The sequence below is a fragment of the Lagenorhynchus albirostris genome, chromosome 8 (genome assembly GCF_949774975.1).
Source record: "Lagenorhynchus albirostris chromosome 8, mLagAlb1.1, whole genome shotgun sequence".
In the NCBI taxonomy this organism is placed as follows: domain Eukaryota; kingdom Metazoa; phylum Chordata; class Mammalia; order Artiodactyla; family Delphinidae; genus Lagenorhynchus; species Lagenorhynchus albirostris.
Genome location: NC_083102.1, coordinates 75,529,123 through 75,553,071, shown reverse-complemented (window position 1 = coordinate 75,553,071; position 23,949 = coordinate 75,529,123). Strand labels below are relative to the sequence as shown.

The 23,949-nt window shown below is 36.8% G+C and overlaps 1 protein-coding gene and 1 pseudogene across 4 annotated transcripts in view; one reads left to right on the top strand and one right to left on the bottom strand.

Annotated features, from left to right (window-relative positions):
- The window catches only part of RUNDC3B (RUN domain containing 3B), a 147,746-nt gene that overhangs the window by 33,675 nt on the left and 90,122 nt on the right, over window positions 1–23,949 (top strand). The gene's annotated exons all lie outside the window — the stretch shown is intronic.
- Window positions 4,995–6,472, bottom strand: LOC132524775 (sugar phosphate exchanger 3-like; annotated as a pseudogene).

Sequence of the window (23,949 nt, the reverse complement as noted above, 5' to 3'; positions counted from 1 at the left end):
AGACCAAGGTGCTGGCTGATTGAGATTTTGGTGAGAGCTCTTTTCCTGGCTTGTAGATGGTTGCCTTCTTGCTGTGTCCTCAGACGGCAGAGAGAAAGAGAATGAGAGTGCTTTGTGGTGTCCCTTCTTATAAGGACACTAATCCTACAGGATCAGGACCCTACCCTTATGACCTCATTTAACATTAATTACCTCCTTATAGGCCCTATCTCCAAATATAGTCACGTTGGGTGTTAAGGTTTCAACATAAGACTTCGGGGGTAATCAGTTCAGCCCACAGCACTCTTCTACCGATTGCAGTTAAAAACTCTGGACAGAATGCAACAAGCAACTACTTATATACTTCGGAAAGTAAACAATAGCAGCCAGGTTGGGGAGAGAGATCAAAATCTGAAGAAGAACCATCATAGGAATGAGTGTCCTTTGTATTTTTTTCCCTCCTATATCCTCAGCCTTAACCTGAGGGGCCTTTGTCTTTAATTGTGCTATGGATGCAGACAACAGCAAAGACTCCAACAGTAACCTTCTCTTTCTGGCCAGAGTATCTGGAAAAGGTCCCTCTGTGAGCCAGAGAGTATTGAGGCTTCCCATTTTTTCTCTTTTTTCTTGCTGCTTTCCCCCAAGAGCTGCTTGAGTTGCCCAGGATTGTGCCGTCGTGTGAGAGGCTAAAACTCTAAAACTTTTTATTTACATTAATGTTGCAGGAAAAGGAAGGATCTGGGGGCTGGAGTCTATCAGGGAAGAGAGCCCTGGAAAGGGGAATGCCCTAATTCTGTATGTAATGACCAGCATAAGTTCTGGCCTCACACCCAAGAATGTGAGGACTGAGCTAGGATGCAAACCACCACCCAAATCCCAGAGCGGGATATATATCGGTAAGGCCCAAAGAAGCATAGCTAAGGCTTTACAAACTGAACTTAAATTGTAACCACTGCCCACATAAAGCAAGAAAGAACTTGGCTATCTGAATCTAACTGGGTCGATTGCCTACCAAAAACACCCAAAACAAAACAAAAATCAACATATTTTAGGGATTGTAATAGGATTTAGAGTGTCAAGATAATATTTAAAACATCCAATACAAAGCTTAAAGTTACTTCATGTATAAAGAACCAGGAAAATATGACCAATTGTCAGAGGAAAAGACAATCAAAGATGCCAATCCCGAGATAAGTTATCAGGCAAAGATGTTAAATCAACCATTAAAACCATGCTCCATGATGTAAGGTAAATATTCTTGAAATGAATAGAAAGATAGAAGTTCTGAATTGAGAAATAAAAACCTCATAAAGGACCACGTGGAAATTTCTGTACATAAAAGCAAAATATCTGAAAACATTTACTAGGTGGGGTTCTATAGCAGACTGGAGATAATAGAGCTGTGTATGAATTTGAAAATAGATCAATAGAAATTATCCAAACTGAAGAACCAGAGCCTCAGGGACCTGTTGGACAATAGCAGAAGATATAATGTTTGCATCATTGGAATCCCAGAAGGAGAGGGGCAAGAGATTGGTGCAGAAAATACGTTAAAAAATATATAAAGCTATAAGTTCCTGGATCTGGGAAAGGAATAAACTTATTGGTCCAAGAAGCTTAGCAAACTTCTGAAAAGGTAAACTCAAAGTTAAGCGCTCCGAGATACATCATAACTAAACTTCTGAAAATAAAAGATAAAAAATCTCGAAAGCAGACAGAGAAATATAGTACATTATGTACAGGGAGGGACAATTCAAATGACTATAGGTTTTTCATCAGGAACCGCGGAAGAGAGTGGAAGAACATCTTAAAATTCTGAAAGCAAAGAACTGCCAACTCAGAATTCTGTATGCAGTGAAAACATACCTCAGAGATGAAGGCAAAATAAAGAAATACTCAGATGAAGGAAAAGTAAGAATTGTTACTAGTAGACCTGGTCTAAAAGAAGTGCTAACTAAAGTTCTTCAGACTAAAAGGAGATGATACCAAGGAAACTTAGAACTTTGTGAATGAAGAAGGAGCAACAGAAATGGTAAATATCTGAGAAAATATAGCAGATTTTTTTCCTTCAACATTTTTAAAATATAACTGTTGAAAGCAAAAATTACAACATTTCTTGAGAGGTTTCAGTGTTTGCATATATAATGTAAATGACATTTAAAACAAAGAGGGGAAAGTAAAGGGACCTATGTGGTCATATATTTTACTTGAAATGGTAAAATATTAACTCTAAGTAGACTGCTAAAGGTTAGTTTTTTTTTTAATTGGAGTATAGTTGATTTACAATGTTGTGTTAGTTTCAGGTGTACAGCAAAGTGAATGTTATATGTATACATATATCCGTTCCTTTCCCATATAAGTTATTACAGAATATTGAGTCGAGTTCCCTGTGCTATACAGTAGGTCCTTATTACCTATTTTATATATAGTAGTGTGTTTATGTTAATCCCGATCTCCTAATTTATCACTTCCCCCGACACTTCCCCTTTTGTACCATAAGTTTGATTTCAAGATCTGTGAGTCTGTTTCTGTTTTGTGAATAAGCTCACTTGTATTTTTTATTAGATTCCACATATAAGTGATATCATATGATATTTGTCTTTTTCTGTCTGATTTACTTCACGTAGTATGATAATCTCTAGGTCCATCCATGTTGCTGCAAATGGTGTTATTTTGTTCTTTTTTATGCCTGAGTAATATTCCATTGTATATATGTACTACATCTTCTTTATCTGTTTCTCTGTCAGTGGACATTTAGGTTACTTCCATGTCTTGACTATTGTAAATAGGGCTGCAGTGAACACTGGGGTGCATGTTATCTTTTCGAATTACGGTTTTCTCTGGGTATATGCCCAGGAGTGGGATTGCTGGATCATATGGTAGCTCTATTTTTAGTTTTTTAAGGAACCCCCATACTGTTCTCCATAGTGATTGTACCAACTTACATTCCCACCAACAGTGTAGAGGGTTCTCTTTTCTCCACACCCTCTCCAGCATTTATTGTTTGTAGATTTTTTGATGATGGCCATTCTGACTGGTGTGAGGTGATACCTCATTGTAGTTTTTTTTTTTAAGGTATTTAAAATTTTTATTTATTTATTATTTTTGGCTACATTAGGTCTTTGTTGCTGTGCGCGGGCTTTCTCTAGTTGCGGTGAGCAGGGGCTACTCTTTGTTGCGGTGCATGGGCTTCTCATTGTGGTGGCTTCTCTTGTTGTAGAGTATGGGCTCTAGGCGCCCGGGCTTCAGGAGTTGTGGCACCTGGGCTCTAGAGCACAGGCTCAGTAGTTGTGGCGCATGGGCTTAGTTTCTCCACGGCATGTGGAATCTTCCCAGACCAGGGCTCGAACCTGTGTCCCCTGCATTGGCAGACGGATTCTTAATCACTGCGCCACCAGGGAAGCCCCTTATTGTAGTTTTGATTTGCATTTCTCTGATAATTAGTGATGTTGAGCATCTTTTCGTGTGCTTTTTGGCCATCTGTATGTCTTCTTTGAAGAAACGTCTATTTAGATCTTCCACCTATTTTTTGATTGAGTTGTTTGTTTTTATATTGAGCTGCATGAATATATTTTGTATATTTTGGAGATTAATCCCTCGTAGGTCGCTTTATTTGCAAATATTTTCTCCCATTTTGTGGGTTGTCTTTTCATTTTGTTTATGGTTTCCTTTGCTGTGCAAAAGTTCTTAAGTTTAATTAGGTCACATTTGTTTTTTAGTTTTTTTTTATTATAAAAGTCAGTTTATTTTCCCTTTCTGTGTTTTGTATTTTCCCTTTTTGTCAGTAATGAGCAATTAACTGATTGGGAATCTGCTTGATTAAATAAATTAGCAAGTTCATAAACACACCACATTTAAGAGTATGGAGCAAGAGGTTGAAAAATATTCCGTAACCCAATGCAAATTAGGCAGTCCTCAAAATTGAACATTTTTCGCCTGTTTATTTCCATAATTTAAAATATATATACAGTATGACCTTAAAATATTGATAATTAGTATAAAATTCACAGCTTTGAAGACATATATTCTACAAACTTCTAAAGAATAGATACGTAGATATGCCTCAGGCCTTAGTAATCCATTAATGTGATTCAGTGTCACATACTTAACGCTTACAGGGCCAAAAGGTCTTTCTTCTTTCTCTAATTCTAGTCTTCAGCTGAGGTAACGCAAGGAACCCGGTTGTGACACAGATCAATGCTCTGAAAATAGGGCTAAGCCAACTACCTTCCTAGTGGATCCTAAAGTTCCCAGAGAACAAATCTGGTTGAGTACTTTGGTTGTAAGTTACACACTGGAATGTTCACAGTTGAGGTACATTATGGTCCTTGAAAGGAAGACTGAAGACTTCCAGGAGTCAAAGGGAATTCTGAATGAAGACGGAGGAGAGCAAGTTGGCAATCATTTGAAGGTATTTCTGCTTCTGGAGCTGAATGACTTTAGAGCAGATACAGAGTGAGAGCCAATCAGCATGTAGTGTGATGTTTTCCCCACCGTGGTTAACAAAGGGATTCTCTGTCCAAGGCATGCTTACACTGGACCTGGCTGGAGTGCTTTATCCAGATTTGATGCGTCAGAGATGAGCCACTCTGCAAACTCGTGACCAAGCAAAATGCAACGATCCTTTCTATTCGTGGAGCATGTCGTTGGTACAAACCATGCATGAATGCCTCGTGGTCACTTGGCTTTCCAGGCTGGAGGACTAGGTCCGAGTCCAATATAGCATTTACGGTTAAAAGGATAAACCTTCACAGGCCACCAAAGACACTGGCAGGTTCATAGGCCATTCAGTATATTCATGAAACAACAGCGATAAAAATCATTAATTATTCCTGTAGTGTAGAAAAACAGCCCAGCCTTCACTTTGGTCAGCATCTACGGTGGCTGACACTGTTGAAAGAGGCTTGACAGTCTGAGGTTATGCTGGAGCTCTTAAGACAACCCCAAAGTAAGGTGAATGAAAAGGAATAGTCCTGATGTGTCTCCTATTTTTCTTGTTCTTTTGTGGGCACTGGTCACTCACTCAATATGCGAGCTTGTCGTCCTTGCGTAAGATAGCATATTTCCCTCACTATTAATGGTGAAATAAATAGAACTGTGCAAATTGTCATAAGAATGAAAAAGTAGAAAACCCACATCCATCCTGGGTTGTCCTGGATCAAAGACACTAAATACTGGCTCACCGCAGCTCCAGTGCTCCCGGTTCCATCAGCTATTCTGTGATGATCGCCAAAGCCTCACTGCTCCCTTGGATCAGCTCTTGATGACCCAGGTCCTCAGAAATAGCAGAGCTAATCATATTAGAAGGTCCACCAATAAAAAATCCTGTGACAGCCGTCAGAAGTGCATTGATAGACTTATTGTTTGGAGAATAACTACATCCAACAAGGGACCTGACTGCCAGAAGCAGACTGAGAGCTAACACCGGGGCTCTCTTCTGTAGCACATAAGAGATGAAGCCTTGCAGAGTTCCACCTATAATTCCTCCAACATTGTATCAAATGGACAGCTTGTCGGCTTCAGCCTCCTTCCATCCGAAGTTATTACTCAGATAAAAGGGCAACCAGAAGAAGAAGGAGTAATTCACTAACTTCAAGCAGGCACAGGCCAGTGAATATGCTATAACTCCAGGAAGGCAACAAGCTTGGTAAAAGCTTATCGCCTTGACTTGGGTAACAGACTTGCCTTCTTGGATTGAGTAATTAGGATCAGCTTCATCTTCATTTTCAGCACCATTAATTAATGGCCTGTGCAAATCTTCTTCAAAATCTTCTGCCTCAATACCTGGGAGACCAATTTCTTTGGGTGACGCGAGGAGTCTAAAGAAGATGATGATCCCACCAGCAAACTGCACAGCCGCTGTCACCACAAAGCCATACTCATAACCATACTGCAGAACAGAAGAAGCTAGACACGGTCCCAAAATATTGCCCACTGAGGCACAGGCACTCCAGAGACCAAAAACAACTCCTCGTCCAGCTTTCCCAAACCATTTGCCCATAACAGTAACCACACAGGGCCAACCAGTGGACTGCAGCAGGCCATTCACGATCCACAGGCTGCAGTACAGCCCCTTGCTGTAGAAATGCAGCCATTCTGTGAGAGTACCAGAGACAAACACCACGAATGCAGAGGAGCACATGCCAAAAGACAGAACCCATCACAAATTAAGCTGATCCCCGACGATACTGCTGATGAAAAGGCCCACAGCGTAGGAGAGGAAAACAGTGTCGAGTGTTCCGAGGAAAAGAATGGCTTCCTCTGCACTGGGAAACAAAAGGTTGCTGCTCCAGATCTCTACAGGCAGTTCAGTTGACTTGTTAAAAGCACTTGGGGTCCACTGCTTAGAGATACTGACTTTGACATTGCTAAGTGTTTTTCTTGATGCATGGAGCAACGAGTAACTGAAGAAGGTGAGCAGGAACATGAGCACATGATGATGGCTGAACCGGGAGAGCAAAGTTCCTCTTTGAAAAATATTTGGCCAGGCCATGTTCCTCCTGACCTTCCTTCTCACCTTGACCTTAAAGTCAGGTGAGGCCAGGCCATGTTCCTCCTGACCTACCTTCTCACCTTGACCTTAAAGTCTGGATAATGAATGGTTTACATCGTTTCTTCTTTCCGAGTCCTGCAGTAGTCGTCGTGCTCCAGCCGGCTGCTCTGCTCACTCCACTGCGCCTGCAACCCCGCCACTCACGTTTGTTTTTGTTTTTATTTTCATTACTCTAGGAGGTAGATCCAAAAAGATATTGCTGTGATCTATGTCAAAGAGTGTTCCGACTGATTTCCTCTAAGACTTTTATAGTATCTGGCCTTACATTTAGGTCTTTGATCCATTTTGAGTTTATTTTTGTGTATGGTGTTAGGGAGTGTTCTAATTTCATTCTTTTACATGTAGATTTCTAGTTTTCCCAGCACCACTTATTGAAGAGACTGTCTTTTCTCCATTATAAAGTCTTGCCTCCTTTATCAAAGATAAGGTGACCATAGGTGTGTGGATTTATCTTTGGACTTCCAGCATTGTACATTGATCTATATTTCTGTGTTTTGTGCCAGTACCTTACTGTGTTGATTACTGTAGCTTTGTAGTATAGTCTGAAGTTAGTTAGCTGATTCCACCAGCTCCGTTTTTCTTTCTCAAGATTGCTTTGGCTATTCAGGGTCTTTTGTGTTTCCATACAAACTGTAAAATTTTTAGTTCTAGTTCTGTGAACAATACCATTGGTAATCTGATATAGATTGCATTGCATCTGTAGATTGCTTAGGGTAGTATAGTCATTTTCACAATATTCTTCGAATCCAAGAACATGGTATATCTCTCCGTCTGTTTGTGTCATCTTTGATTTCTTTCATCAGCATCTTACAGTTTTCTGAATACAAGTCTTTTGCCTCCTTAGGTAGGTTTATTACTAGGTTTTTTTATTCTTCTTGATGCAGTGGTATACGATATTTGTTTTTCTCTTTCTGACTTCAGATGCATTGGTAAATGGGATTGTTTCCTTAATTTCTCTTTCTGATCTTTCATTGTTAGTATATAGGAATGCAGGAGATTTATGTGTATTAATTTTGTATCCTGCAACTTTACCAAATTGATTGAGGAGCTCTAGTAGTGTTCTGGTAGCATCTTTAGGATTTTCTATTTATAGTATCATGTCATCTGCAGACACTGACAGTTTTATTTCTTCTTTCCCAGTGTGGATTCCTTTTATTTCTTTTTCTTCTCTGATTGCTGTGGCTAGGACTTCCAAAACTATGTTGAATAAAAGTGACAAGAGTGGACATCCTTGTCTTGTTGCTGATCTTAGAGGAAATGGTTTCAGTTTTTCACCATTGAGAATGATGTTAGCTGTGAGTTTGTTGTATATGGCCTTTATTATGTTGAGGTAGGTTCCCTCTATGCCCACTTTCTGGAGAGCTTTTATCATAAATGGATGTTGAATTTTGTCAGAAGCTTTTTCTGCATCTATTGATATGATCATATGGTTTTTATTCTTCAGTTTGTCAATGTAGTGTATCACATTGTTTGATTTGTGTATATTGAAAAATCCTTCCATCCCTGGGATAAATCCCACTTGACCATGGTGTGTGATCCTTTTACTGTATTGTTGGATTTAGTTTGCTAGTATTTTGTTGAGGATTTTTGCATCTATGTTGATCAGTGATAGTGGCCTGTAATTTTCTTTTTTTGTGGTGTCTTTGTCTGGTTTTGGTATCAGGGTGATGGTGGCCTCATAGAGTGAGCTTGGGAGTGTTCCTTCCTCTGCAATTTTTTGGAAGAGTTTGAGAAGGATGGGTGTTAGCTCTTCTCTGAATGTTTGATAGAATTCACCTGTGAAGCCATCTGGTCCTGGACTTTTGTTTGTTGGAAGATTTTTAATCACAGTTTCAATTTCATTACTTGTGATTGATCTGTTCATATTTTCTATTTCTTCCTGGCTCAGTCTTGGAAGGTTGTATGTTCCTAAGAATTTGTCCATGTCTTCTAGGCTGTCTGTTTTATTGGTATATAGTTGCTTGTAGTAGTCTCTAATGATCCTTTGCATTTCTGTGGTGTCATTTGTAACTTCTCCTTTTTCATTTCTAATTTTGTTGATTTGAGCCCCCTCCTTTGTTTTCCGTGATGAGTCTGGCTAAAGGTTTATCTATTTTGTTTATCTTTTCAAAGAATGAGCTTTTAGTTTCATTGATCTTTTCTATTGTTTTCTGTGTCTCTATTTCATTTATTTCTGCTCTGTTCTTTTTTATTTCTTCTACTAATTTTGGGTTTTGTTTGTTCTTATTTCTCTAGTTGTTTTAGGTGTAAGTTTAGGTTGTTTATTTGAGATTTTTCTTGTTTCCTGAGGTAAGACTTTATTGCTATAAACTTTCCTCTTAGAACTGCTTTTGCCAGGAGCCATAAGTTTTGGATCATCGTGTGTTCATTGTCATTTGTCTGTAGGTATTTTAAAAAATTTATTTATTGTATTTATTTTATTTTTGTCTGTGTTAGGTCTTTGTTGTTGCATGCGGGCTTTCTCTAGTTGTGGCAAGTGGGGGCTGCTCTTTGTTGCGGTGCACGGGCTGTAGGCACATGGGCTTCAGTAGTTGTGGCATGTGAGCTCAGTAATTGTGGCTTGCGGGCTCTAGAGCGCAGGCTCAGTAGTTGTGGCGCATAGGCTTTGTTGCTCCGCAGCATGTGGTATCTTGCTGGACCAGGGCTCAAACCCATGTCCTCTTCATTGGTAGGTGGATTCTTAACCACTACGCCACCAGAGGAGCCCTCTCTAGGTATTTCTTAATATCCTCTTTGATTTCTTCACTGATCCATTGGTTGTTTAGTAACATACTGTTTAGCCTCCATGTGTTTGTGCTTTTTACAGTTTTTTTCTTGTAATTGATTTCTAATTTCACAGCATTGTGGTCAGAAAAGATGCTTGATATGATTTCAACTTTCTTAAATTTACCAAGCCTTGATTTGTGACCCAAGATGTGATCTATCCTGGAGAGTGTTCCATGTGCACCTGAGAAGAAAGTGTATTCTGCTTTTGGATGGAATGTTCTATAAATATCAGTTAAGTCCATTGATGTAATGTGTCATTTAAGGCCTATGTTTCTGTATTGATTTTCTGTATGGATGATCTGTCCATTGGTGTAAGTGGGTTGTTAAAATCCCCCACTATTGCTGTGTTACTGTTGATTTCCCCTTTTATGGTGTTAGCATTTGCTTTATATATTGAGGTGCTCCTATATTGGTTGCATATATATTTACAATTGTTATAACTTCTTCTTGGACTGATCCTGTAACCATTATATAGTGTCCTTCCTTGTCTATTGTAACACCTTTATTTTAATATTTTAAAGTCTCTCTTGTCTGATACGAGTGTTGCTACTCTTTCTTGTGATTTCCATTAACATGGAATACCTTTTTCCATCCCCTCACTTTCAGTCTCTGTGTGTCTCTAGATGTGAAGTGGGTGGCTTGAGAGCATATATACGGGTCTTGTTTTTGTATCCATTCAGCCAGTCTGTGTATTTTGGTTGAAGCATTTAATCCATTTACATTTAAGGTAATTATTGATAGGTATGTTGCTATTGCCATTTTCTTAATTGTTTTGGATTTGTTTCTGTAGGTCTTTTTTCTTCTGTTCCTCTTTTTGTTCTCTTGTGATCTGATGATGGTCTTTAGTGTTGTGTTTGGGTGGGGTTTTTTTGTGTGTATGTATCTATTGTAGTTTTTTGGTTTGCAGTTCCCGTGAGGTTTTGATATAGCAGTCTATATATATACAAGGTTGTTTTAAGTTGCTGGTCTCTTAATTTCAAATGCATGTCCCATTTCCTGCATTTGTACTCTCCTCTTATCATGGCTGTTGGTTTTGATATCATATTTGTGTGTGGATGATTTCCTACTTTTACTGTATGGCTGCCTCTACTGGTGAGCTTTCACATTTGTGACTTTCTTGTTTTTAGTTGTGGCCTCTTTTTTTTTTTTTCCTGCCTACAGAAGTTCCTTTAGCATTTGTTCTAAAGCTGGTTTGGTAGTGCTGAATTCTGTTAGCTTTTGCTTGTCTATAAAGCTTTTGATTTCCCTATCGAATCTGAATGAGAGCCTTGCTGGGTAGAGTTTTCTTGGTTGTCGGTTTTTCCCTTTCAGCACTTTAAATATATCATGCCACTCCCTTCTGGCCTGGAGAGTTCCTGCTGAAAAATAAGCTGTTAACTTTATAGGGATTCCCTTGTATGTTATTTGTTGCTTTTCCCATGTTGCTTTTAATATTTTTGTGTTTAATTTTTGTCACTTTAATATGTGTCCTGGTGTGTTCCTCTTTGGGTTTATCCTGTATGGGACTCTCTGCACTTCCTGGACCTGAGTGTTTCCTTTCTCACTTTAGGCAAGTTTTTGGCTATAATCTCTTCAAATATTTTCTCAGGCCCACTCTCTTTCTCTTCTTCTTTTGGGACCCCTATAATGCAAATGTTGGTGCATTTAATGTTGTCCCAAAAGTCTCAAAGGTTAGGTTTTACATTGTAATTCCTAAAGCAATGACTATAGAACAGCTAAGAGATCCAGTAAAAATCCAATAGATAAATTAAAATGGAATGCTGAAAATATTAAAATTACCCAAAGAAGGCAGGGGGAATAAAGGATAAATGGAAAACAATGAAATGGTAGACCTAAATCCAATTGTATTATTAATTACATTGAATATAAATCATCTAGACACACCAATTAAAAGAGATTGTTTGGATTAAAAAAATGTTAATTTTTAAAAAAACGTTTAATATAGTGATACAGATAGTTTAAAAGTAAAAGATATAAAAAGATATTTTTATAAAACAGAGCTTTAGGGCTTCCCTGGTGGCGCAGTGGTTGAGAGTCCACCTGCCGATGCAGGGGACACAGGTTTGTACCCCGGTCCGGGAAGATCCCTCATGCTGTGGAGGGGCTGGGCCTGTGAGCCATGGCCACTGAGCCTGCGCGTCCAGAGCCTGTGCTCCGCAATGGGAGCAGGCCACAACAGTGAGAGACCCGCGTACCACAAAAAAACAAAAAACAAAAACAAAAAAACCCCCCAGAGTTTCAAAAAGCAAAAGCTGGTAGAACTGACTGGAGATTAAAGACAGAAAAATCCACAGTTGTACTTATCAACTACAGCACTCTTCTCATGGTAATCAGTAGGTCAAGTAGACAGAATATCAATAATACAAGAGATCTGAACAGCATTGTTAACCAACTGACTTAATTGACATTAATAAAACACTCCACCCAGTAACAGCAGGTTGTATGTTCTTTTCAAGGGCAAATGGGACATTCAAAAATATCTTATTCTGAGCCATAACACCAACCTTAACCCATTTGAAAGAATTAAAATCATTCAAAATATGTTCTCTGACTGTAACAGACTTAAACTAGAAATTGAGAACAGAAAGATCTGAAAAATCACCAAATATTTGGGAATAAAAAAAAATTGTGAGTAACTCATGGGTCAAAGAGGAAGTCTCAAGGAAAATTAGCAAGTATTTTGAACTAAATGAAAAATGAAATGCATCATATCCAAGTTTATGGGATGCAGTTAAAGCAGTGCTTAGAGGCATATTTAAGTCATTAAAAGCTTATGTTAGAAAAGAAGAAAGGTTTAAAGTTAATAAGCTAAGATTCCACCTTAAGAAACTAGAAAAATGAGAAAACTAAACCCAAAGCAAGTGGAAAGAACAAAACAATAAAGATAAAAGCAGAAATTGATAAAATTAAAAACAGTAGATAAAACCAATCATGTGAAAGGCTGTTTTTTTTTAAACATCAATAAAATTCATAAACCTCTAGTTAGAGTGACCAAGAAAAAGAGAAGACACAAGTTACCAGTATCAGGAATGAAAGTGGACATATCATTATAGACCCTATATTCAAAGGATAAGTAAATTCTATGATCAGCTCTTAACATAAATTTGACTTGGATGAAATGGACCAATTTCTTCAAAGACAAATCCTAACAAGAGTTACAAAGAAATAGATAAGTTGACTAGGCCTATATCTATTAAAGAGATTGAACAGGTAGTTGAAAACCTTCCAACAAATGAAACTCCAGGCCTACATGGTTTTACTGTTGATTGTGACCAACGACTTAAGAAAGAAATAATAATAATCCCACTCAATCTTTACCAGAAAATAGGAGGGGAGAGAATATTTCCCACTTCATCTTATGAGGTCAGCATTAGCCTGATGCAAAACTAGACAAAATATTACAAGAAAAGGAAACTGTATACCACTACCCCTCATGGAAATAGATACTGGAATCCTCAATTAAATATTAACAAATCAAGCCCTGGAATGCAAGGACATTTCAGTATTTGAAAATCAGTTCATGTATTTCATTTTATTAACAGACTAAAAACATTAATTCATGATAAAACTACTCCGTAAACTAGGTATGAGAAGAGAACTTCCTTAAATGGTCTTAGTGCATTTGGATTACTTTAACAGAATACCATAGACTGGATGGCTTATAAACAACAGAAATTTGCTGTGTCTTCACATGGTGGAAGGAGTGAGGGCTCTTTCTCGGTCTCTTTTATAAGGCCCTAATCCCATTCGTGAGGGCTTATGATGTGATAACCTCCTCAGCGCCCCACTTCCAAATACCGTCATCTTGGGGATTAGGTTTCAATACTGGGGGGACACAAACATTCAGTAAGATACAAACATTCAGTAGCAGGCATCTACAGATGTCTACAGCAGGGTTTCTCAACCTTAGTACTATTGACATTTTAGACGAGATAATTCCTCTAAAACTCAACATTGTTAAGATGTCAGTTCTTAACATTGTTAAGATGTCTGTATTGATCGATAGATTCAATGCACTTTCATAATCTTAGCAGGTTTTTTTGTAGATATCAAGCAGATTCTATAAATGGCTAAACAAAGTAAGTAGAAAAGGCAAAACAATTTCACAAGGGAAGAACAAAGTTGGACACTCAAGCTCTCTGATTTCAAGACGGTCAGGATACAATGATTAAAAGAGTGTGTTATTGGTGAAAGCTTTTACATATAGATCAGTGGAATGGAACAGAGTCCAGAAATAGAGGCACACAAATATGCTTGATTGGTTTTGGCTAAGTTGAAAAGGCAATTCACTGGTGAATTGATAATCTTTTTCAACAAATGGTGCTGGAACAATGGGATTACTGTATGCAAAAAATGAACTATGAGTCATACCTCACACCACATACAAGAATTAATTCAAAATGGATCATAGACTAAATGTAAAAGTATAAAAACCTTAAGAATATAAAACATCTTTGTTACATTCAATTAGGCAAACAGATTTTAGATAAACCAATAGAAGCATAATCCATAAAAGCAAAAAATAATGAAGTGTTGACCTCATCAAAATTAATAACTTTTGTCTTCCAGAAGACATTGTTAAGAGAGTAAGACAAGCCATAGGCTGGGAGAAAATAGTTGCGAATCACATATTTGACAAAGGGCTTGTGTCCAGGATATCCCAAGAACTATAAACATGTAATATTATGAAAAGAACTAACCGAATTTAAAAATGGGCAAAAGGTTCGAACAGATACTTCACCAGTGAAAATATACAAATGGCAAGGAAACACATGAAAATGTGCTCATTATCATTAGGTACTTGGGAAGTGCAATTAAAACCACAATCAGGCCCTACTGCACACCTATACCAAGTTGTAGTGGGGATGTGGAGAAATTGGAACTCTCATGTGTTACTGGTGGGAATGCAGAATAGTTTCCCAGAAATCTCACTCCTTTACTCAAGAGAAATGGAAACTTATCTTTACACAAAGACCTGTTCATAGCAGCCTTATTCATAATCACCAAAAACTGGAAACAGCCCACATGTCCTTTATGTGATGACTAGATAAACCAACTGTTATATATCCATACAATGGACAAAGTGAGCGATAAAAGGAAAAAACTTCTTTCTACACACAACAACCTGCGTGAATCTCAAATGTATTATGCTAAGTGAGAGAAGTGAAACTCTTAAGGTTAAATACTGTATGCTTCCATTTATATGACATTCTAGAGAAAGCTGAACTATTGTGTCAGACTTCTCTGGTTATCAGGGGTTAGAGTTTGGGGGTGTTGATTATATAGTGTCAGCATGAAGGAGGTTTTTTGGGTGGTTGGAACTGTTATGTGTCTTATGGACATGGTCACATGACTGCTTGCATTTAAAAAAAATCATAGAACTGTATACCAATGGTAAATTTACTGTAGGTTAAAAAATATATTTATAACTCCCTCAAATTTTATCACTTTCCATTAAAACATATTAAAATGGCAAGGATCCCGCTCTTTCATTGTAATACTTAAAATTACCCCTTATTGATCCCGACTTACTTTAGGAAGTTGAGTAGTTTTTCATAAAGCACAGTAGAAGGAAACCCCAAGGAAAATTCCTTTACTCTCAGCCCTTCACATGTTTCTTGGCTAAATGTAACTCACTTTTCCTCTGCTTTGGAAATGAGTCATAGTGTGAGTTCCCTATACTTTTTCTGGAGCAGATGCTTTAAATTTGACATTGTACGAATGCCCTCCTTTTTTTTCCGTTTTCCCCTAATCTTTTCCACACATACACACCCTATTCTCTTTATCCCATTCATTCTCTTATTTAGCAGTCCATGTAGGCCCTGTGCTAAGGGATGGGATACGAAGATTAATCAGGCATGCTTTCACATGAAACTCAGTTTGGGAGGGCAAAGGGAGGATACATTAAGAAATAATGATGTATAATAGTGTCGTTGAGTCATAGTAGAACTATTAATGAGGGTGATGTAGTGCAAAAGGATGAATAATCCTTTCTGCTTGGATGGGTCAGGGAAGGCTCCACACAAGAAAGGGGTATAAAAGTACCTCAAATAAAAATTAAAATTTCATTTTTTATGGGAGATTGAAAAAAATAAAAATAAATTTTAAAAAAAGAACGACATAATGGCACTTGCAGCAACATGGATGCAGCAAGAAATTATCATACTAAATTAAGTAAGTCAGAAAGAAAAAGACAAATACCATATGATATCACTTATGTGTGGAATTTAAAATATGATACAAATGAACTTATCTATGAATCAGAAACAGACTCACAGACATAGAGAACAGTCTTGTGGTTGCCAAGGGGGAGAGCATTGGGGAGGGGATGGAGTGGGAGTTTGGGGTTAGCAGATGTGAGCTATTATATAGAGAATGGATAAACAACAAGGTCGTACTGTATAGCACAGGGAACTGTATTCAATATCCTATGATAAACCATAATAGAAAAGAATATTAAAAAAAGATATGTATGTATAACTGAATCACTTTGCCGTACAGCAGAAATTAACACAATATTGTAAATCAACTGTATTTCAATTTAAAAAAAGAAGCTCATTAATCATTCTTTTTAAAAATTTGTTAAACTTATTTTCAAGGAAAATGTTATATTTATGTCTATTCACCATCTCTGGACACTAGGAAAATGTTATGTCTATTCACCATCTCTGGATGCTACTTTGGTAAATGATGTGAAATAAAGTCTGCTTCCTGTAAAAAAAAAAAAAAAATCTTGCCCACACATACTGAATTCTTTGTTGATTAAATTACTCTAATCTCCCTTAAAAATGTTAAGCATAAGATATATGTAAATATCAAGAAGGATATCACTTTTCTGGAAGAAAGAACATTTGAAATATTCCAGTCCACCAAAAAACTAATCAAGATAGTGGTATAAAATATCTCAACAATCATTTACACATAGAGTTAACAGTCATTAAAATGCTTATAAAATACAGCAAATGTCTAAAAAAAATTTTCATTTTTTAAAATGTCATCTGTGACTTTGATTATAGTAGTGTATTGTAGACCAGACAGTTTAAGAAAAATATGAAATTTAGCAGTAAAGTGGTCAGAAACAATCTTGAAAAAAAAAGGAAAGAATCTTGTAAACTTCAGCTAGGTGGTGTGGGGATGGGATACAGTAGCGAATTTTGTAAAGGTTATATGGAAAATAACTGATTAAAATGAAAAATCTTCTGAGTATCGTAGAGGACTAAAGCCTATCAATTAGCAATACACTACTAATTGAAGAAAAAATGACCAAATATAATGACATACTATTGAATATATCAAATTTCCTATGAATTAATCTGCTAATTATACTTACTAACATTGGGCTTGCTGACTCACATTCAGTTTAGATTTTCATCTTGATTCCAAACATTGTTTCCCCATTATACTTATGTACAGAGAATCCTTTTTTTGTTTTTAAGTTGGTGTGCTCTAGCCTCATGGGTCTTTTCCTTTTCCTTGACTATACCAGACACATTGCTGTCATAGAGCACCATTGCACTTCTCCCAGATATCCAAATGGTTAACTCTCCATCTGTTTCAAAACTGCTCATTGAAGCCTAAACCCTTCCAGCATATTTTATTTTATTTTATTTTTTTAATATCTTTACTGGAGTATAATTGCTTTAGCAGTATATTTTAAATTATAACTCACCTTTCCTCCTTTCACCCCAAGCACTTCTGACCTCTTTTCCCTGTCCTACTTTTTTTTTTTAAATTAATTTATTTATTTGTTTTTATTTTTGGCTGTGTTGGGTCTTTGCTGCTGCGTGTGGGCTTTCTCTAGTTGCGGTGAGCAGGGGCTACTCTTCATTGCGGTCTGCGGGCTTCTCTTTGTCGTGGTTTCTCTTGTGGCAGAGCACGGGCTCTGGAGCGCAGGCTCAGCAGCTGTGGTGCACGGGCCCAGCTGCTCTGCAGTATGTGGGATCCTCCCAGGCCAGGGCTCGAACTCATGTCCCCTGCATTGGCAGGCAGATTCTTAACCGCTACGTCACTAGGGAAGCCCCTGTCCTACTTTTTTTTTTTAAGTCTTAGCTTCTAACATATTACGAGATTTACTCATTATGATTATTGTTTATTATATTCCTTTACCTCTGCTAAAATGTAAGCTTCGTTAGGGTAAAGATCTTTGTCTGTTTTGTTCATTGATGTATCCCGCATTTCTGTAACAGTGCCTGGGATATGGTAGGCACATAGTGAATATTTGCTGGGAAACAGCACTCTGAGAAATTCCTACTTCTTGAGCCCCAGAGTACTAAACTCTGGGTTGGTTTTTTTGGACTTTTTTGTTTTTGTTTTTTTCTCTGATAGTATCTGGATTCAGACTCTTAAAATAAGGTAGAACGCCTGTGACTTGACATTTTAGAATTTCTCCAATCCAGTTGAACTGTTATGATACCTAAGCATTGTTCAGGAACACTGGCTTGAACCTCAAAGCTCTTCCTGACTTAAATGATAAACAGTTACCTCCCCATGAGGCCACCTTTTGAAGTGTAGTAATAACACTTTTAGAAACAATGGGTAAAGATAAACCTATCCATTTGGCTTTTGAATTTTCTTTGTTCATTTTTGAAGGTTTTCCAACTTTTGATTCTTGGTTTGCACACAAAATGAGACTTGAATTGTTTCTGTTGTAACATAAGAACACAACTCACCCAATAAAACCTGCCTACTCCGGCCAAAAAAATATGATACAATAGATAAGAAAGTGGCTCCGACGGTTACCAAAATTTGGCTTTTAGACAGTGGACAAGGCCACTTTGAACTTGGAATGTACTTCCATTATATACTTGGAAATGTAGGAAACCTTCAGCAGATTTTGTATCTCAGGAAATCATAATATTCAAAAAATTCTTGAAACATCCAGGGTTATATGTAGCATGGTAAATTTGGTTCAGTGTCTTAAATTGTATAGGAAATAAAATTAACCTATATATAATATAGTAAATTTAAGGTTTGGTAGTAACTAAACAACTATGTAGATTCTAAAAACAGAGAACTTTAGTCTCTAAAGCAAGTATGGTTAAAACAAAAAAGGTAACTGGAAAAATTTAAGTGTCGCTCAGATTTCCATATTCCTCATGTAGCTTTTTTGATTAAAATCATATTCCTAAACTTTTATTTACTTCTAAGCTTATAGCCCTTATCATTTCTTGTTTTTCTGATGCCTTTTGAAAAACCTCTTTCTTCATTTTAAGATTTTAGCCCATACTGGCCATGTAGACTACTTGACTTTGTTTGTATTCTTGTTAATGTTCTACTATGTTTTAAAAAAAAGAAAGAAAGAAGAAAATTATAAACCTCTAGCACGATTCCTTAATTTAACCCCTTTCTGTATATATATACTTTTTGTGTTCTTGGACTGCCAGTCTTCTTTGGCCTTCCCTCTTACCCCTACTCCATGTAAAAATAACAAGAGGATCAAATATAAAGCCATAGGAAGTATTAATAAAAACTTCCAGAAATACCAGATGTAATTGCAGCTGGCAACTTTTTGTATATCTGTCATGTAAATTATCTGCGTATATACATATGAATGTATATACATAGACAATATGTGTATTTTCTTCGTTATGACCTGTATTTTACCCTTAGTATTGGCCATATTATATTTTTCCATTTCATTTTGTTTTATTAGTATTTTAAGACTTGAAATTAAATTCAAATAACATAAAGTTCACCATTTTAACCATTTTAAAGTGTACAATTCCTTGGATTTTAGTATTTACAGTGTTGTGAAACTATCACTACTGTCAGTTCCAGAACATTTTCATGACATTAAAAAGGAACTCTAGGGGGCTCCCCTGGTGGCGCAGTGGTTGAGAGTCCGCCTGCCAATGCAGGGCACACGGGTTCATGCCCCGGTCCGGGAAGATCCCACATGCCGCGGAGCGGCTGGGCCCATGAGCCATAGCCACTGAGCCTGCGCGTCCGGAGCCTGTGCTCCGCAACAGGAGAGGCCACAACAGTGAGAGGCACGCGTACCGCAAAAAAAAAAAAAAAAAAAAAAAAAAAGAAACTCTAGGGACTTCCCTGGTGGTCCAGAGGTTAAGAAACTGCCTTACCATTCAGGGGACGTGGGTTCGATCCCTAGTCGGGGAACTAAGATCTCACATGCTGCTGGACGACTAAGCCTATGCTCGGCAACTCCTGAATCCTCACGCTCTGGAGCCCGTGTGCCGCAACCAGAGAAGCCCACACACAGCAATGAAGAACCTGCATGCCGCAACGTAGACCCAGCGCACCACAACGAAGACCCAGCACAGCCAAAGTAAAAAAAAAAAAAAAAAAGTACAAAGAAAAGAAAAGAAAGCCCAGTTCTGATTAAATCCCTCTATTTCAAATTCTTAGAATAAAATTAAATTTCTTTACAAAAAAAATGTATACCCACTAAGCACTCACTTCCTCTGCTCTCCTCCCCACAATTTCCTGGAAACTACTAATACACTTTTGGTCCTTATGGATTTACTTTTCTAGACATTTCATGTAAATCAAATCATAAAATATGTGGCTTTTATGTTTGGCTTCTTTCATTTAGCATGTTTTCAAGGTTCATCCATGTTGTACAGGTACCAGTACTTCATTCCTTTTTATGGCTAATATTTCGTTATATAGACACACCACATTTTGTGTAACCATTAATCATTTTAATTAATTTATTATTAATATTGTTTAATTATTTATTTTTGGCTGCATTGGGTCTTCGTTGCTGCGCGCAAGCTTTCCCTAGTTGTGGCGAGCGGGGGCTACTCTTCCTTGCGGTGCGCGGGCTTCTCATTGCAGTGGCTTCTCTTGTTGTGGAGCACGGGCTCAAGGCACGTGGGCTGAGCACGGGCTTAGTTGCTCCACGGCTTGTGGGATCTTCCCGGACCAGGGATCAAACCTGTGTCCCCTGCATTGGCAGGCGGATTCTTAACCACTGAGCCACCAGGGATGTCCCTCCATTAATCATTTAATGGACACTTAGATTGTTTCCATTTTTTCTCTTATAACTAGTACTGTTGTAACATTGATGTACAAGATTTTGAGCATGTTTTCTATTTCCGTGTGTATATTTCCATTTCATTTTTAAACAAATATATAATATTCCATTGTATGAATGAACCATAATTAATATCCTTTTTGCTTACCAAAGTTTTTACCAAATTTCCCTTTCATAAACATACTGTCATATATCACTGAAAATTTTTTTTACATAGTTTTCTAATTTAAAATTTTTTATATTAATGATAATAGCTAATGAATTCTTAGAATTGTAATTACTGAAATTAAAGGGTATGCACATTATGATATATATGCTATGTTATGTTTAATATATGTTGCTATATTGTCTATCAGAAAGGTTGTACCAACAATAATATATGTGGTTATTTTTCTCATATCCTCATTATATTATTATATTAATATTTTTAAGTTTTAATTTGGTAAGGGGAAAATATCTTTTTTTGGTCTTCTATTAATATGAAATATATAAAACATTTTGTTATTTTAATTTGTTTTTATTTACAAATGAGATTGAATGTAAGTTCATGGTTATTCATCTTTTTTCCTAATATTTTTATTATGACCTTTGCCTGCTTTTTTTTTCTTTTTTTTTTGCGGTATGCGGGCCTCTCACTGTTGTGGCCTCTCCCGTTGCGGAGCACAGGCTCCGGACGCGCAGGCTCAGCGGCCATGGCTCACTGGCCCAGCCGCTCTGTGGCACGTGGGATGCTCCCGGACCGGGGCAAAAACCCGTGTTCCCTGCATCGGCAGGCGGACCCTCAACCACTGCACCACCAGGGAAGCCCAGCCTGCTTCTTTTGTGGAGTGAGTTTTTTTAATTATTCTGGAATAGAAAAGAACTAATTATTTACATCATGTGGAACTAGTTTTTATATAACCCATTTTGATCAGTGACCTTTTTCTCCCTTGATATTAGTCTTCTTACATGATTAATATTGGTAGTTTATTATTTTACTCTTATTTTTCATTTGAGAGTTTATTTCTGTTTTGAAACGTCTGAAATATTTTTCTTATTTTAGTTTTGTAATACTTTATATGGTTTTGAATGTCTAAAATTCTGAAACAGACTATTCCCACATACTTGGTTATTTGCTTCTCTTCGGAGCTATGTGATTGTCATAGTACTCTTAATAACTGTATTTGTTGTAGGCATTTTGGGGTGAAGAGCAAGAAAAGTATCTCAAATATTTGTACTTATTAGGAGATACAGACTAAACAGTTTTTATATTTTGTAACCAAACCATAATTTTCAAGGAGTCATTTTAACCTCCAAATTTAAATAGTTTTCTTATTTATAGAAGGAGAGATTTATTAATGGTTTTAAACTTTGTTATCCCTGGAGAATTTTTCAAGTTTATTTTACATGAACTTCACTTTCAAAACCCCTTCAAGAATTCCAATTTAGATTTGGCTTCTGAGAGGGAGTATTACATAGAAAGTATTATGAAAAGATTAATTAAATAATAGTTACTATTGATAAAATTGCCTAGGATATTTTTAGTGTTTTTTTTAAATATATGAGAGAGTTAAAAAAATTTATGATTCTACCAGGTAATTCCGAATTCTTGGATTTAGCAGGAATTGATGGTCTCTGATGGTAGTTCATGTTTGTTTATCTGTGTTTGTAGCCCTTTGAGTTTCTGCCAGAAGAATAATGGGACATTTCCAGTTTGACCTTATGATTTTTGCAAATTAGCATAGAGCAACTTACAGTACTTGTAATAATCAAATCATAGTTTATTGTCAGTAATGGAAAGTTGTTTTCTTGAGAAAATTTTTTGTTACATAATTTCAGCAACAGTTTTGATCACTTTTAATGCTCAAATATTGCTCATTTAAAGGAAGTAAATATTTCTCATTTTATAGAACATGGAAAAGATTGCACAATTTAATGGACTTTAATTCATCTTTGGAAAGCATCATAATTTCAGTTCCTACACCTTTCTGATTTTCTAATCTCAATGAGTTGATGCATATAATCTAATATTTTTATTCTTCGTACGTTCCTTTTCTTTCAAGTCACTATGACTTTTCAAATGTAAAATATTTGCATGATTTTGGTGCTCAGTTTTTAAAAATTGTTGAATCAAATAGCCAAATACTTTTTCTAATGTACCTAGTAGCATCTACCTGTAAATGGCATTTTAAAATAAACTTTTAAAAAGTTTAAGATGTCATATATAATATTAAATTTTAATTTCAGAAGCTATTAAAAAATGGAAAATGGCTACATAGAAAAGAAGATAATATTGTTTCATTGTTAGCTTAATTACAGTACATAATGCAGTTGTAAATATTGCTTCACTGAATGATTTTTCTCTTACATATAAATACATGGTTGAAGATTCAAAATGTCAAACAATAAGAACTTGCACATTATTATTATCAGTGACAGAAGAGAGTATATGCTATCTGGTATTGCTAGTTTAAAAAGAAAACTTGTGAAAATTCTGACTTACTATCTGATCATTTATAATCAGTTTTGTTATTTGCCTTATAAATAGCAGTCAGTTTACAAATCAGTCCATCTAGGGATCTTTTCAGGAATCCATCTTGGATCACATAAAAATAAAGTCATCTACCTGTAGCCTTATTAGCAGAGTATATACACAGAGAGAAAGAAAATTAGACTAAATACAACAAAGGCAAAAGACTCACCTTCTACGTAGTTGTCACATTTTATCAATCATGATAATGTAGCTCAGTCGTCAAAGAAATCAAAATAATTAGAAAGCTGAAGTTATAACAAGGGCTAACTTGAAAAAATGGAATAAATGTCATATTTATGGATTAGAATTATATTCAGTCTTATCACCAAGGCTGATTCATGTGTTTAAAGCCATGGTCAGGGGGCTTCCCTGGTGGCGCAGTGGTTGAGAGTCCGCCTGCCGATTCAGGGGACGCGGGTTTGTGCCCCAGTCTGGGAAGATCCCACATGCCGCGGAGCGGCTGGGCCCGTGAGCCATGGCCACTGAGCCTGCGGGTCCAGAGCCTGTGCTCCGCAATGGGAGAGGCCACACAGCAGTGAGAGGCCCATGTACTGCAAAAAAAAAAAAAAAAAAAAAAAGAATAAAGCCATGGTCAATAATCTTTTCTGTATGATGGCCATTTTCCACCTTAATATAAAGATTATAAAGTTGATTTACTTTCATTTATTTGTTTTTGAAAAGTATATACTTCTTGAGTCAGAAGACACGGTATCTTCAGTATGATTAAGCATTCTTTCATTGCATATCTATTTCTTTTTTAAAAAATATTTATTTATTTATTTATTTTGGCTGTGCTGGGTCTTAGTTGCGGTATGTGGGATCTTTGCATGCAGGATCTTTAGTTGTGGCATGTGGACTTCTTAGTTGTGGCCTGCGGACTTCTTAGTTGTGGCATGCATGTGGGATCTAGTTCCCCAACCAGGGATTGAACCCAGGCCCCTTGGATTGGGAGCGTGGAGTCTTACCCACTGGACCACCAGGGAAGTCCCTGCATATCTATTTGAGTAGGTTCTTCTTTTGGCTGAAATTTCAGAAACTAACACCTAATATCACAGTATATTATATAATTATAATGGTACATTTGAATGAATTTTGTTCTTGAACAAAACACTTTCAGTTTATTTGGTCTTATCTCAACTGTCT